Here is a 13807-nt window from a genome sequence, read left to right on the forward strand (position 1 = left end):
TTCTATTCTACATTATTATACAGTATCCAGTTTTCATCATCCCTCACAGTTTGTTTTAAAAAACAGGTAATGTTTTTGTTATGTTTAAGTAGAGACTCTCATGCAAAAATACGCTCAAGACAGCGTTTCCACTTAGCTTATGTGGCGCCCGAACATCAAAGCAGTGAAGATGACCAAGCTGGTGCACGTGATGCTCCAGACTGATTTCGATATTTTGAGCATGCTGCCTCCCACGCAGCATAATGTTGACTGTTCTCAATTAATGTCTTGTTTTCATTGCTATCAACTTCAACTGATCTACCCGACCGTGGAGCATCATCCAGCAAGAAATCTCCAGCACGAAATTCTGCAAACCACTTCCGACGTGTTCCTTCAGTCACAGCACCTTCTGCATACACTGCATAAATCATTTTTTTTTTGCTTCATTTTCGTTTTTATCTTTCTTGAAATAATAAAGCATAATATGTTGGGGGTTTTTTCTTTCATCTTCAATACTAAAATGGCTACACAACAATTCACCAATCTTGGTTAAGTTTTTTAAAACGCATGCTGATATGATAGCTGCCACCATACAATCTAACAAAACTGTTTTGAATGAAGTTAAAGACAACTAAACGCTAACAGAGCCATCTTACGGGAAAAAAACGAACCTTTTGGCCAACCCAATAATAAGTCTCACATTTTTGTTGAATTGAAAATATGCATAGCTTTATCACAACATTGAATTATAAACACTATTACTCCTAATTACCACGTTTTTTTAAAAAAAACTTTACAAAAAAAATTTACAATATCAATTTGAGTGAGTTTCCCAATAGTAGAGATGAATTTCATTTTTTCTAGAGGCCTTGACCATAGAATCACATTTGGAACGTTAAAAACCTCAGTAACAATTGAGCTGGAAGTTTCCATTAGGTCCTAATTCCTTCTTTTGCCCACTCTCCGCCTCTGACTTTCATTCCCACTTTCCCCCCAAACCTTCACACGTGGCCTCACCCGATCTCTACCTTCCCTTCTCAGCCAGTGTGCTCCTAGGCTGAAGGGATTCAAGTTTCACTTTAAATTCTTCAGGAAACATACTACCTAACGGGTCACAACCTTTCAGACAACTGCTTCCTAAGTGTCAGATGAACCTTGTGAAACTGTGCCCTTTCAAGCAGCAGAGTTTTATTTACAGTTGTAGGGTCATGATTTTCAACTTGAAAGGACCATTAGTGTAATGGAAAAAATAAAATAAAAAGGCAAGACTTGAAGTAGCTGTCTCCTTGAAAGTATTAGAATTAGTTGCTAAGTCGTGTCCGACTCTTTGCAACCCCATCAACTGCAGCCTGCCAGGCTCCTCTGTCCCTGGGATTCTCCAGGCAAGAATACTGGAGTAGGTTGCCATGGCCTCCTCCAAGGGAATCTTCCTGACCCAGGGACCGAACCGGGGTCTCTCTCATTGCAAGCAGATTCTTTACCGTCTGAACCACAGGGAAAGCCCAGCTGTCTCCTTATGAGCAGTCAAATTAAACCCTAGAGTCTGTCATGCCTTCTTCTTGAGACAGAAAAAAACATTCCTGCTCCTCATATTGATTTTCAATGTCATACAAGTATTTCCAGATGAGCAATAAGATCCTGTTACCTTTGCTGAAGAAAAACAGGTGAGGAAGTGGATAATTTTGAACCAGATTTTAACTGAAAATACAGGCAACACTAAGAAAAGGAATAACAAGGTCTAAAAGTAAATTCCAAAGGTCTCGGCAATGGAAAGATAATTTGTTCTTCTTACACAATACGATTTTTTAATGAAAAGTGATTTAAAAATCTAAGTAGGACTTCCTTGGTGGTCCAGTGGTTAAGAATCCACCTGTCAATGCGGATTCCATCTCAACGGGTTCCATCTCTGGTTGGGGCAAGATAAAACATGCTGCAGAGCAATTAAGCCCGTGGGCCACAGCTACTGAGCCCCAGCACCCTGGAGACCGTGCTCAACGAGAGAAGCCCCAGCAATGAGAAGCCTGAGCGCCACAACAAAGACCCAACACAGCCAAAAGTACACAAATCAATAATTTTTTTTTACACTCTACACAAGTGAAAAATTAAGCTCAAGGAAGGAAAAGTCCCTAAATTAAAGAAATCCCTTTCATTAGAAAATTTGAGTGGCAAAAAGAGAAATCCCTTTCAACTTTTTTTTTTAACTTTTAAAGGATTATTATTCTTTTTTAAAGTCAGGTCTTTGACTTACTTTGTTACTTTTAATTATGGTAAAATACACGTAACATAAAGTTTATTTTCTTCACAATTTTCAAGTATATTCACACTGTCGTATAATCACTCTCTAGAACTTCTTCGTCTTGAAAACTTAAACAGTGTTAAACAACTCCATCCTCTGCCCCCTCAACCCCTGGCAACCACCATTCTACTCTGCATTGTCATGAGTAGGACTGTTTCAGCTCCCTCCTGAAAGTGCAATCCTAAGCGTTTGCCCTTTCATGACTGGCTGATTTCACCTTTGTATAACATCCTCGAGTTCAACATCCGTGTGGTAGCATGTGTTTGAATCGCCTTCCTTTTTAAGGCTGAGTACTATTCCATTGGGCGCACAGACCACAGTTCGTTTAACCATTCACCACCAGTGGACACCTGGGTTACAGCCAACCTTCCATGACTTACTTTAAAAAGAATTTATTTAACCTAAGCAGGCGCTGGTGCTGGAGTTAGAGCACCAGTTCACCTCCCTCCTATCCATGGTAGCACAGAAAACAAATGTGAAAGAGAAAGAAGACAGAGTGGGGAAAAGAAGACAGAGAAAAGACAGGTATACTGCCACTGCATGAGTGTTCAGTCACCCGGACTGTACACGGTCACGCCCTCAGCAAATCAAAATACTGACAATGCTTGGTTCTGATGAGGGTTTTCAGATACCAGAAATTCATCCAAACATTTGTTTGTGAACATGCATATGGACCAACACATGCTGGGCGTTGCAAACGCAGACACGGAGCCCCCTTAGAGGATGAGGACGGCCACAGGACAAACAGCCAGCAGGTGAACAACTGCAGACAGTGGAGAATGTTGGGGGGTGACAGGGCCCAGCCCCAGGCCAGGCAAAGGCCAGGATGGGTTTCCAGGGCTGAGTCCAGAGCAGGAACGCAGTGAGGAGGGGCACAGAGGAAGGAGGAGGTGGGGGTTGGGGGGTGAGGGGCCGGCAGGGCAAGACACGGCCATGAGAGGCTGAAGCAAGAAACCCACTTGGTGGAAGGAGAATCTCAATGAGCAGAGCCCTGGAACAGAGCAGAAAAGACAAAAGCCAGGCCTGAGGAGGTGACAATCAGCAGACAAGAGACAGCGGCCCCGTGGCAGGCCGCAACAGGCCAGCATTCCTCTCCTGGCCTGGCCTGGAGAAGCCCCATCTGCGGAAAAGGAACTGCAGTTCAGGAGGATAAATGAAAATTGCAGCAGCAGACACTGGCACTCATGACAAGCTTACATTCTTGTCTCATTCCATTAAGTGGAAAGACTGTGGAAGGTCAAAACAGATCCCAAAGAAGGCCACTTCGTAAACTATCAATACAAACTTCTCTACTTGATTCTCTAGTTTTGCAAATATGTGCAACCTGCAAGTTACTCCATTATAGTTCTATATTCGTATTTACTTGTAACACCCCTTCGTTCCAAAAGGAAACCGCATTGGCTACTACCTCACGTTATCTGATAGACACGTGTCATGCATGGGCTTGCAGAGCTGCAAAGAACTACAGGGTGATTCGGCCACAAAGAGAGCTTGGACCCCGCAGACAGCAGCTGAGGAACTAATTGGATCACAGAGTGAGACCCGCTGGGTCAGCATCCTGCTCGGGGGCCCAGGTGGCCATTGTGGGACCGAGACAAGGAGACAGTGCCAGGTGCCCGCCCACTCTGGGCGGGAAGGGAAGCAGAGGGATGCGGTTCCCACAGGACCAGACGCCCTATACTCCCTTCCTATGTTTTCATCAACCATGCAATGCCTCTTTCAGCGTATCCAGGTGCCAGGGCCTGTGTCTGAGTGCTGGAAGCTCCACAGGGGGGTTGCCACTGAAGGACCAGTAAATGTTCCCTGGAGGGTGGCAGGGAAGGGAGAGTTCCCAGTGTGAGAGAGTGTGGAGACACTGGGCTTGGGGTGGGGCACGCACTCAGCAGGCAGCATTCATGGAGAAGGCCGGGCGGCATCGAAGGCACCAGGGGGACACGGAGGAGACCAGGAGAGCCCCGGGGGAGCCTTCCAGCACCTCAAGCTGGTGATCCAACCACGAACAATGATCCAACCGCCTCTCCTGGCTGGGACTCCAGGACCACGGTGCGGAGGGCAGGTACACCTGCCAACCAGCCACTCCTCCCAGTTTACACGGCTGCCCCCTGCAGGTCTGGGGAAGGTCCACTATTGAGGGACTTCCAAAGCCCTGCATCTATAAGGAACTCAGATTATAAGGAGTATGCATGCATGCTAAGTTGCTTCAGTCATGTCCGACTCTCTGTGACCCTATGGAGTGAATACAGGCCACCAGGTTCCTCTGTCCATGGGATAATGTCCAAGATACTGTCCTCTATCCAAGAATACTGGGGTGGGTTGCCATGCCCTCCTCCAGGGGATCTTTCTAACCCATGTCTCTTTTGTCTCCTGCATGGCAGGCGGGTTGTTTTACCACTAGCGCCACCTGGGAAGCCCACAGTTCCAGGAAAACTGAAGGCTTTCCCAAGCTCCCACTGTCCCAGAGCAGCCTGACTCCCCATCAACACCCTGTGTCTGCAGCAGAACATAGAGAGACCAGACCCTCATCAAAACCCAGCTGGGCCTCCCTCATCACTTCATCCTGGGGTATGAACATTTTAATTGGATTATTTCTCATTACTTCTCTATTTCGTACAGTTTACTCTGGCTCTTTTCTACAATCATTTCAAGGTTTTAATATCATGATGTTCCTTTTTTTTTAAATTTTATTTTATTTTTAAACTTTACAATATTGTATTAGTTTTGCCAAATATCGAAATGAATCCGCCACAGGTATACCTGTGTTCCCCATCCTGAACCCTCCTCCCTCCTCCCTCCCCATACCCTCCCTCTGGGTCGTCCCAGTGCACCAGCCCCAAGCATCCAGTATCGTGCATCGAACCTGGACTGGCAACTCGTTTCATACATGATATTATACTTATTTCAATGCCATTCTCCCAAATCTCCCCACCCTCTCCCTCTCCCACAGAGTCCATAAGACTGATCTATACATCAGTGTCTCTTTTGCTGTCTCGTACACAGGGTTATTGTTACCATCTTTCTAAATTCCATATATATGCGTTAGTATACTGTATTGGTGTTTTTCTTTCTGGCTTACTTCACTCTGTATAATAGGTTCCATTTCATCCACCTCATTAGAACTGATTCAAATGTATTCTTTTTAATGGTATCATGATGTTCTTTCTAATGACACTGTTCTCTTCTACATCATCCAAGTCCTTCTCAAAAACATTAAACACTGAAATACCTCAGATTGAAGACTTCCATTGTGACCCTCAAAGTAGCCTTGGATCACTTAGGCCTCTTAGCCACTCAAGTCTCTACTCAAAAAAGAATCCATGAAGAATTATTGTTTGGTTATTCTTGTATTATGATTATTGTTTTATTGTGGTTATTATTAACTTTGGTCAAGGTTGTTTTTATTTTTCATTACTGGTAACTCAGATACAATCCCTTTAACTCCTCACTCTCCATTGTCTGAGTATAAAGCAGTTCATTAAAGCAAAATCACATCCAACGTTTTGGTTTTCAGCCTTTTATCTCAAACAGTACAACAAAAGTAAACATTAAAAATCAAAACAAAACCTCTATAGCAATTTGTTGAATGAAGACCAGTGAAGGGGTTTTCCTGAAAGTATGCAGATGGTGAGCACAGCTTATCTATTTTCATTTTTACATCTATAGATTCATCTCCATAGAAAACTAAAATAAAGGTTTGCTCTGCTGAAGGGAAGAACCACATACGTGACTTCCCATCTCATACTGTTTCCTTTCAACTAATGATGTCCCTGAAGTTCTTAGTTTTTTTCAAAGTTCAGTCTCGCCAGATGTAATAAAATATCTTATTCTAGAGAAATTCAAAATCACTGCTTACAAGAGCAGAACTAAAATAACGTCCCCGAGATTTACATGTGTCCCCAAATCTGAAACCAACCATACAATCTGTCAGGGTACTATTCTCCAAGAGTTCTAGAAAGTATTCCCCTGAGATGCTATAAGTCAGAAAGTAAGATCATCATTCAATTTCCTATTTTATTTAAATAATTATTTTGTAGCATGGTGAAAATTACGATGCCCTTTTGATTATGGGTTAAATATTTGAGAAAGCTTAACATTTCATCACAACTTCCAAAAGAAGAACAAATTATCCTATTCAGGTGAATTTTTTAAAAAAGAATTATATAGTTCTTCTAACTACATTATTGGCATTTGCCATTCTGAGAAGAGATAAATTCTGAAGAACCTGACAGAGTTAAATGTAAATTACAGGCTTTACAAGTGAATAAAATAATTTTCCAAGGCAGCCAAGTAATTATACTACCTTGAAAAAGTACTCATATCTTAAAATAATAATCTGTTATTAATGGAACTATTGGAAGTAAAATGAAATTCAGCACATTTCAAACATAGCCAGAATACTGAATAAACTCAGACCATACAAAGATTCATTTCTTAAGTAATTCATGATTAACAGACTCACTTACCTGGAAGCATAAGAAAAGAAGGTTAGGATGAAACTACATCATTCTTCCACTGAGTAAAAATATCTTGACTTTCCTCCTTGAAATGGAAAGGAATCTAAAAAATAAAAATAGGAGTCACTTCTGGGAATTTCCACGTCTTAAATATAGATGATATTACAAAATTTTAAATCACTTAGGATCTAAAATACAATTTATCCAACCAAAGTCCTGCCCCAAAAAGCAGGATGGTATTTTCCCTTTTCTATTTTAATGGGTAAAATGCAAAGCATTTGTTTAAAAAAAAAATGATCAAGGCTTAAAATAAATGCCGAGAGCCATGTAGATACGTGTGTAAAAGCAAAGCAGAGTCACACTCTTGGAAAAGAACCCAGAAAAAGCAAACCTCGCAGGGAGGAAGGGTGCCCGCTGGCTCCCGAAGGCGCCGGGGCCTGGGCTGTGCGTCCGCAGCGAAGCCGCGGTTCAGGTGGGATCGGGGGACCGCGCGCCGTGCCGCCACTTTTTTCTAATGGTCGGTCGTAGGGAAGGAAGAAATGTTACAAAACAGCAAACCCCCGGGAAGTTGGAGAGCCCAGCTCCCCCGGACGCGCGCCCCCGCCGCCCCCGCCGACGCCCCCAGCACCGCCTGCGGGACCCGCCTCCTCCCCTGACGGCCCCCTCCGCCCGCTCCGTCCAGCCCTGCGCCCCCCGGCCTTTCAGGAATCCACCGAGCGCCCCTGTGTCCACGGAGATCAACGCGGACGCAAAAGAGGTACGAGCACAGCAGCGGGGGAAACACTCCGGAGAGAATTCGCCCCCGCGATTAAATAGAGGCGAATAATTTTATCTTCAACTCCTTTACGCAGAGTCGTGTTTTCCCGAGTTTGTGATTTCATCTCATCTGTCTTTATAATTCAAGTCATAGCGCGCACACACACACACACGAAAATACTCTATGGTTCCCGTTTCACATGCAGGAATAATAATAATAATTTTTTAAAAAACAGGTCTAGGGTGGTTGCAGGGGGACAAAGAGAAGATTGATAAGCGGCTCAGGTCCGCGGGGTCGGCCTCCCGGTGCCAGTGCTGGGGCCTGTCACGTGCAGTTTCTCCCTGCGCCCAAGTTTGAAAGTTTTCTCTGCAGCACGGACACCGAGTCAGTAAGTACGGCGAGGTGTGTCACCATAGAAGGGGCATCTGGATCCGCTTTCCTGTGGGTTAACTGTTGAAGCGGTGGGCTAGCCGGGGCCAGCCCCCCCACCCCGGCCCCGCCGGTCCCCCCCGCTGCGCTGCCTCTCCCGGCTTCTCTCTCCCAGCCCACTTCCGTCCCTGCCTGGCTAATTAATCTGTGTCTAAATGGAACTGCAGTTGGCAGCCCCGCAGCAATGCCAAAGTCGAATAATCACTTGGACCTGAATCCGAGTTGTTTTCCATCCTTGACAACAAATAAGGCCACTCTGGGGCCTGCGGGCCAGGAGTTGAAATGAGTTTATAATTTGGCTTCCAGTCTCCCATTCTAAATATCCTTTTCTGCCTTTTCTGCATGCAGGGGTGGGGGGTGGGGTGGGGGGAAGCTTTGGAGGCTGGATCACCAGCATGGTCTTTATCGATATCCGTAATGAATATTCTTGGCCATCTAAGTAAGAGGGAAAGTCCACATCATTCAAAACCACACTTGTTTTAACAATGAAACTAAATAGGCTGTCGGCTCATGCTACCACATGATCAAATTAATAATCTAATTTGTTCTTCTCACTGCAGCAACTGGAAGAGAAATGCTGGGTTTTTTCATCCACACACAGAGGCCCCATTCATCCGTCCAGCCCCTGAGTGCCTGTCCTGGCAACGCCAGACTACAGGTTAGGAGTTACAGGACAGCCCTGCTTCTCCTCACCTCCTAGTAAAGCACACACAAACACTCGGCTCCTCGGCTCTGGGAAGCACACTGTCTCCTTGCAGTTCCAAACATCAGGTGCCCTAAGAAGGTGGTCATCTCTCTCTGGTAATAGAAAAGGAGAGATACAGGAAGGCAGAACCACTGGCGAGACTCCCTAGAGGTCAAGATGAGAGGGGAGGTGCCATCATGGAAAATCACTGGAGGTGAGGCACAGATACACAGAGGACAGGGGTCTGTGCAGCTGGGCTTCTCCCTTTAGGAAGATGGGAAGGGTTGTCACCTACTTGCCTGCCACGTGCCTGCCTCACACTGCAAGAGCTGCTCCCAGGGTGAGCTCCCCATCCCCACAGCGATGCCATGGGAGTCTGCAAAAACCTCCCCATTCTACAGATGGGGAAAATGAGGCTCAAAGGTGCTAAGAAGCCTCTCGGACAGATATATGGTAAAGCCAGGATTTTTCTGACTTCAAAACCAAAGCTCTAAAAAGAAAAAGAAACGCAAGCCTCAACTTCCTCAAGGATCCAACACGGTGGTCCTCATGGGTGGTTCTCCAACAGGTGGGTGGCTGCCAGCGGTAACCTGCAGACACGCAGCCTGCATCCGAAGACCCTCCCCAGACTCCTGAAGCCCTCATTATTCACAAGAAATCACAGTGACAAACTGCTCTTGGACAAGCCTTTCAGAGTATCGAAGACAGAGACAATAAGAATGCACTAAAAATAAAAGCTAAATCCAGAAAGCAACTGCAGGTACAAAGCAGAGACAAGCACCTTGCTTTGTCGAATTCAGAAACTAGTTCTCAAGGACATCCCTCAGGCTGAGTTCCAGGTCTGAGGGCTCCTCTCCAGTTATCTGATGCCCTGGTGCTCTCCTCAGTTTGGCATAGAGAGAGAGGATTATGGCAGGGCTTCCGTAGCCGCTCAACTTCTGGTTTTGGTAAAAAGTGAGCAGGAGAAGGCACAATGTGCATGAGAGTGGCTGGGAGAGGCTCCATGGGAAAACCACATACTCGGTTTTGGAAATTTCCCAGTTGGGATTTGAAAGGTTGGGAAGCTTGCCCCTGCCCAGCCCCCACAGTAACAGAGTTTGACATCCATCAATTAGCAGCACTCCATAAATAAGTCAGCTTTTAATCATGCCAAAGGAGATTGCCAAAAATCAACTATGGAAAAGAGCAGCTGAAAACAAGGACACTGAGGTCAATACCATTTTAACAATCTGGGAAGCCGTGCTGTTCAACATACAATGAGTAAGTTAAAGTTCCCAGGACTTCCAAAGAACGTCAAAGACACAGCTGGTCCAATGGGCTGCCTATAATCATCCAGGTACCTTAAGTTCCAAGGCTCCCTCACATTCATACATGTAAATCTAAATCTTTAATCCATCTAAACCACATCAGTATCAGACACATTGATTCCTGAAATATGAAAAATAAGACAAAACAAAAAAGCCTGCCTAACATAACAAACCAAAGCACCGATAGACTAGAAACATACCGGCCAACTCAAGCTGCCCAGTGGGATTTTTTTTGTGCACATGTGGATAATAATATACATGTTTTAAAATCTCGATGGTAGTGTTTTCATTTGTATTAATCAACGGAGTCCTCTGGGTAACTGCACTGGGAGATAGGGCAGACTTAGGGTCGGGAAGTACACAGCCAACTTCTAAAATTATCCGTCTCAAGAATGTTTCAGAAAAGAAAGTGCCCTTGGATGCTACACGTTACAAATGGCATGTTACTATATTCTTGACAAGATTCCTTCCACATTAAATAATTTTACTGAAAACAGTACATTTTAGGAAACACTTTAAAAGTCATGAGTTCTTCCTTCAAAACGCTGTCTTCTGTTATTCTGTCAAACGAACAACAGAGTCTCTGCGTCCTGGTCTTGTGTGTAAAGACGCAGACCGAATGAGATGAGGATGTGTTGTTGTTCAGTCGCTCAGTCGTATCTGACTCTTTGTGACCCCTTGGACTGTAGCCCACAAGGTCCCTCTGTTCATGGGATTCTCCAGGCAAGAATACTGGAGTGGGTTGCCATTTTCTCCTCCAGGGGATCTTCCCAAGCCAGGAATCAAGCTCAGGTTTCCTGCATTGGCAGGCGGATTCTTTACTGCTGAGCTACCAGTGAAGGAGATGATGCCCCTTTCTCATTCCTAATCCTGCCTGTGAAGCAGCCATCCTCACTTTCTTCACTTCAATTTATCACTCTGATAAACAGTGATAAGCACAGATCAGTTCAGTTGAGTTGCTCAGTCGTGCCCGACTCTTTGCAACCCTGTGGACTGCAGCACACCAGGCTTCCCTGTCCATCATCAACTCCTGGAGCATGCTCAAACTCATGTCCGTTGAGTTGGTGACGCCATCCAACCATCTCATCCTCTGTTATCCCCTTCTCTTCCTGCCTTCAATCTTTCCCAGCAGCAGCGTCTTTTCTAATGAGTCAGTTCTTCACATCAGGTGGCCAAAGTATTGGAATTTCAGCTTCAGCATCAGTCCTTCCAATGAATTTTCAGGACTGATTTCCTTTAGAACTGACTGGTTGGATCTCCTTGCAGTCCAAGTGACTCTCAAGAGTCTTCTCCAACACCACAGTTCAAAAGCATCAATTCTTTGGCGCTCAGCTTTCTTTATAGTCCAACTCTCACATCCATACATGACCACTGGAAAAACCATAGCCTTGACTAGACGGACATTTGTTGGCAAACTAATGTCTCTGCTTTTGAATATGCTGTCTAGGTTGGTCACAATTTTTCTTCCAAGGAGCAAGTGTCTTTTAATTTCATGGCTGCAGTCACCATCTGCAGTGATTTTGGAGCCCCACAAAATAAGGTCTCACTGTTTCCACTGTTTCCCCATCTATTTGCCATAAAGTGATGGGACCAGATGCCATGATCTTAGTTTTTTGAATGTTGAGTTTTAAGCCAACTTTTTCACTGTCCTCTTTCACTTTAATCAAGAGTTCTTCTTTGCTTTCTGCCATAAGGGTGGTGTCATCTGCATATCTGAGGTTATTGATATTTCTCCTGGCAATCTTGATTCCAGCTTGTGCTTCATCCAGCCCAGCATTTCTCATGATGTACTCTGCATATAAGTTAAATACACAGGGTGACAATATACAGCCTTGACGAACTCCTTTTCCTATTTGGAACCAGTCTGTTGTTCCATGCCCAGTTCTAACGATTGCTTCCTGACCTGCATACAGATTTCTCAAGAGGCAGGTCAGGTGGTCAGGTATTCCCATCTCTTTAAGAATTTTCCAGTTTGTTGTGGTCCACACAGTCAAGGCTTTAAAGCAGAAGCAGTCAACACAGCAGTAGATGCTTTCCTGGAACTCTCTTGCTTTTTTGATGATCCAACAAATGTTGGCAATTTGATCTCTGGTTCCTCTGCCTTTTCTAAATCCAGCTTGAACATCTGGAAGTTCACAGTTCACAAACTGTTGAAGCCTGGCTTGGAGAATTTTGAGCATTACTTACTATGCTATGAACAGAACTGCCAAGGTGATGAGCAAGATTATGTTGCTAAATCATTTGAAGTCTCTTTTAAAATGTATAGGTCTAATGTTGCCTTAAAGGGTATCAAGTATAAGTGTATTTCCTTAAATTTCAAGCATTTACAAAGTGCCTCCCACCCTAGTCTGTGGGGTCCCCGTGAGGGCCCTGTGTGGACCGTCTCCTATACTGTCAACGTGAAAACTGCTAATGCAAGGAAATACATTAGTATTCATATGATTACTATGATTCATATGCTAAATAGAGTAAAAAATAATATGCTATTAGAGCATCAGAAAAAACAGGCTAGAAGTGGAGGGAATCAGAGTTACCGCCAATCTCTAGAAAAGAGACTAAAGTGCTCTCTTTGCCATTGATGGTGAGCCCAATCACACATCTTTCTCCTACGTCAGTTGGGATACAGACAGACAGCTGATGTGCGAGCTAAGTTACTTCAGTCATGTCTGATCCTTTGTGACCCCATGAACTGTAGCCCGCCAGGCTCCTCTGTCCATGGGATTCTCCAGGCAAGAATACTGGAGTGGGTTGCCATGCCCTCCTCCAAGGGATCTTCCTGACCCAGGGACTGAACCTAAGACAGCTGATGCACCTTTATAAAAGAGAGCTCCTTCTCAGCAGAGTCTGCAGTTACACTCACACGCCCTCTCTGAAACCCCTCTGGGGCAGCCCTGCCCTTCTGAGACGCTGCAGCTGCCAGGCATGTGCTGACATCACAGATGCTAGTGAGGGAGACCTGTAGCACTCAACCCTGGGCACAGTGTGGGATTCGGGTTTTCATCTGTTCTGGACTGTGTTGAAGTCCTAATCCCAATACGTTGGTATTTGGAGATGGGGTCTTTGGGAGGTAGTTGGGTCATGAGGGTGCTACACTCTTGAGTGGGATTAGTGCCCTTGTGAAATGTAACAAGAAAGCTAGCTTGCTTTTTTTTTTTTTTTTTTCGCTTTGTGAGGACACAGTGAGAAGTCAGCTGTCCACATCCCAGAAAAAGGCCCTTATCAGAACCAGACCATGCTCACCCTGTGACCTTGGACTTCCAGCCTCCAGAACTGTGAAGAGCAAATGACTGTTGTTGATGAGCCTCCCAGTATGTGTTTGGGTGTTTTGTTACAGCAGCCTGGACTAAGGCATCATCTTAAATGTGTTACTATGAGACCTTAGGCAAGTCCATAACGTCTTAGTCTGTATTTCCAAGTCTGGTTGGATCGGGCCAGTGGTTCTCGATGAAGGAGGGTGGTCTTTATCAGCTGCCTCCCTTCCCCACTAGGATTCCATCAGTGGGGGAGATACATACATCCCAGAGAGAAACAAACAGCACAGATGAAGGGAGATGAGCAGGACAGCACCTGGACTTGGATGCAAAGATGAAGGAAGGAGCTTTAAAAAGCAGAAGCTCTTTCAAGACTTAAAGGTACAGCCTCCTGAGTATAATGATTTTACCAGACTAGATGATAATGAGTAACCTGACCATCAAAAGCATGGGTTTGTCCATTAACCAAACATCACACCTCACAGAACTGACAGAGCCAGAAGCACAGCTCTCCGTTCAACAGAATAAACTCACCCCCAAAGAAGACAAGATGCTCAGAAAGAAGAGCGCTCAGATGCAGTGCCCCAGGGAACACGGACCCCTCCACAGGGCAGCTCAGAGACAGCAAATCCCACCTTCCAGCACCAAACAC

At 45.0% G+C, this 13807-nt stretch overlaps 1 protein-coding gene and 1 long non-coding RNA gene across 6 annotated transcripts in view; one reads left to right on the forward strand and one right to left on the reverse strand.

The window, feature by feature from the left end:
• Positions 1–13807, reverse strand: part of CSGALNACT1 (chondroitin sulfate N-acetylgalactosaminyltransferase 1) — a 338580-nt gene that overhangs the window by 167599 nt on the left and 157174 nt on the right. For 3 of the 5 annotated variants that reach the window (XM_025275393.3, XM_025275498.3, XM_025275451.3), the window contains exon 2: positions 6736–6829. The gene's annotated coding sequence lies outside the window, so the exon portion shown is untranslated. Of the gene's footprint in view, positions 1–6735; positions 6830–7117; positions 7273–13807 lie in introns of those variants that run through there. The other 2 variants (XM_025275332.3, XM_025275645.3) reach the window with 2 other exon arrangements.
• Positions 7348–10256, forward strand: LOC123328684. The gene is made up of 3 exons (XR_006543711.2): positions 7348–7483; positions 7719–7871; positions 8473–10256. It is a non-coding gene; the product is annotated as an uncharacterized LOC123328684 (long non-coding RNA).

This window comes from Bubalus bubalis, chromosome 1 (genome assembly GCF_019923935.1).
Source record: "Bubalus bubalis isolate 160015118507 breed Murrah chromosome 1, NDDB_SH_1, whole genome shotgun sequence".
NCBI classification, from domain to species: Eukaryota; Metazoa; Chordata; class Mammalia; order Artiodactyla; family Bovidae; genus Bubalus; species Bubalus bubalis.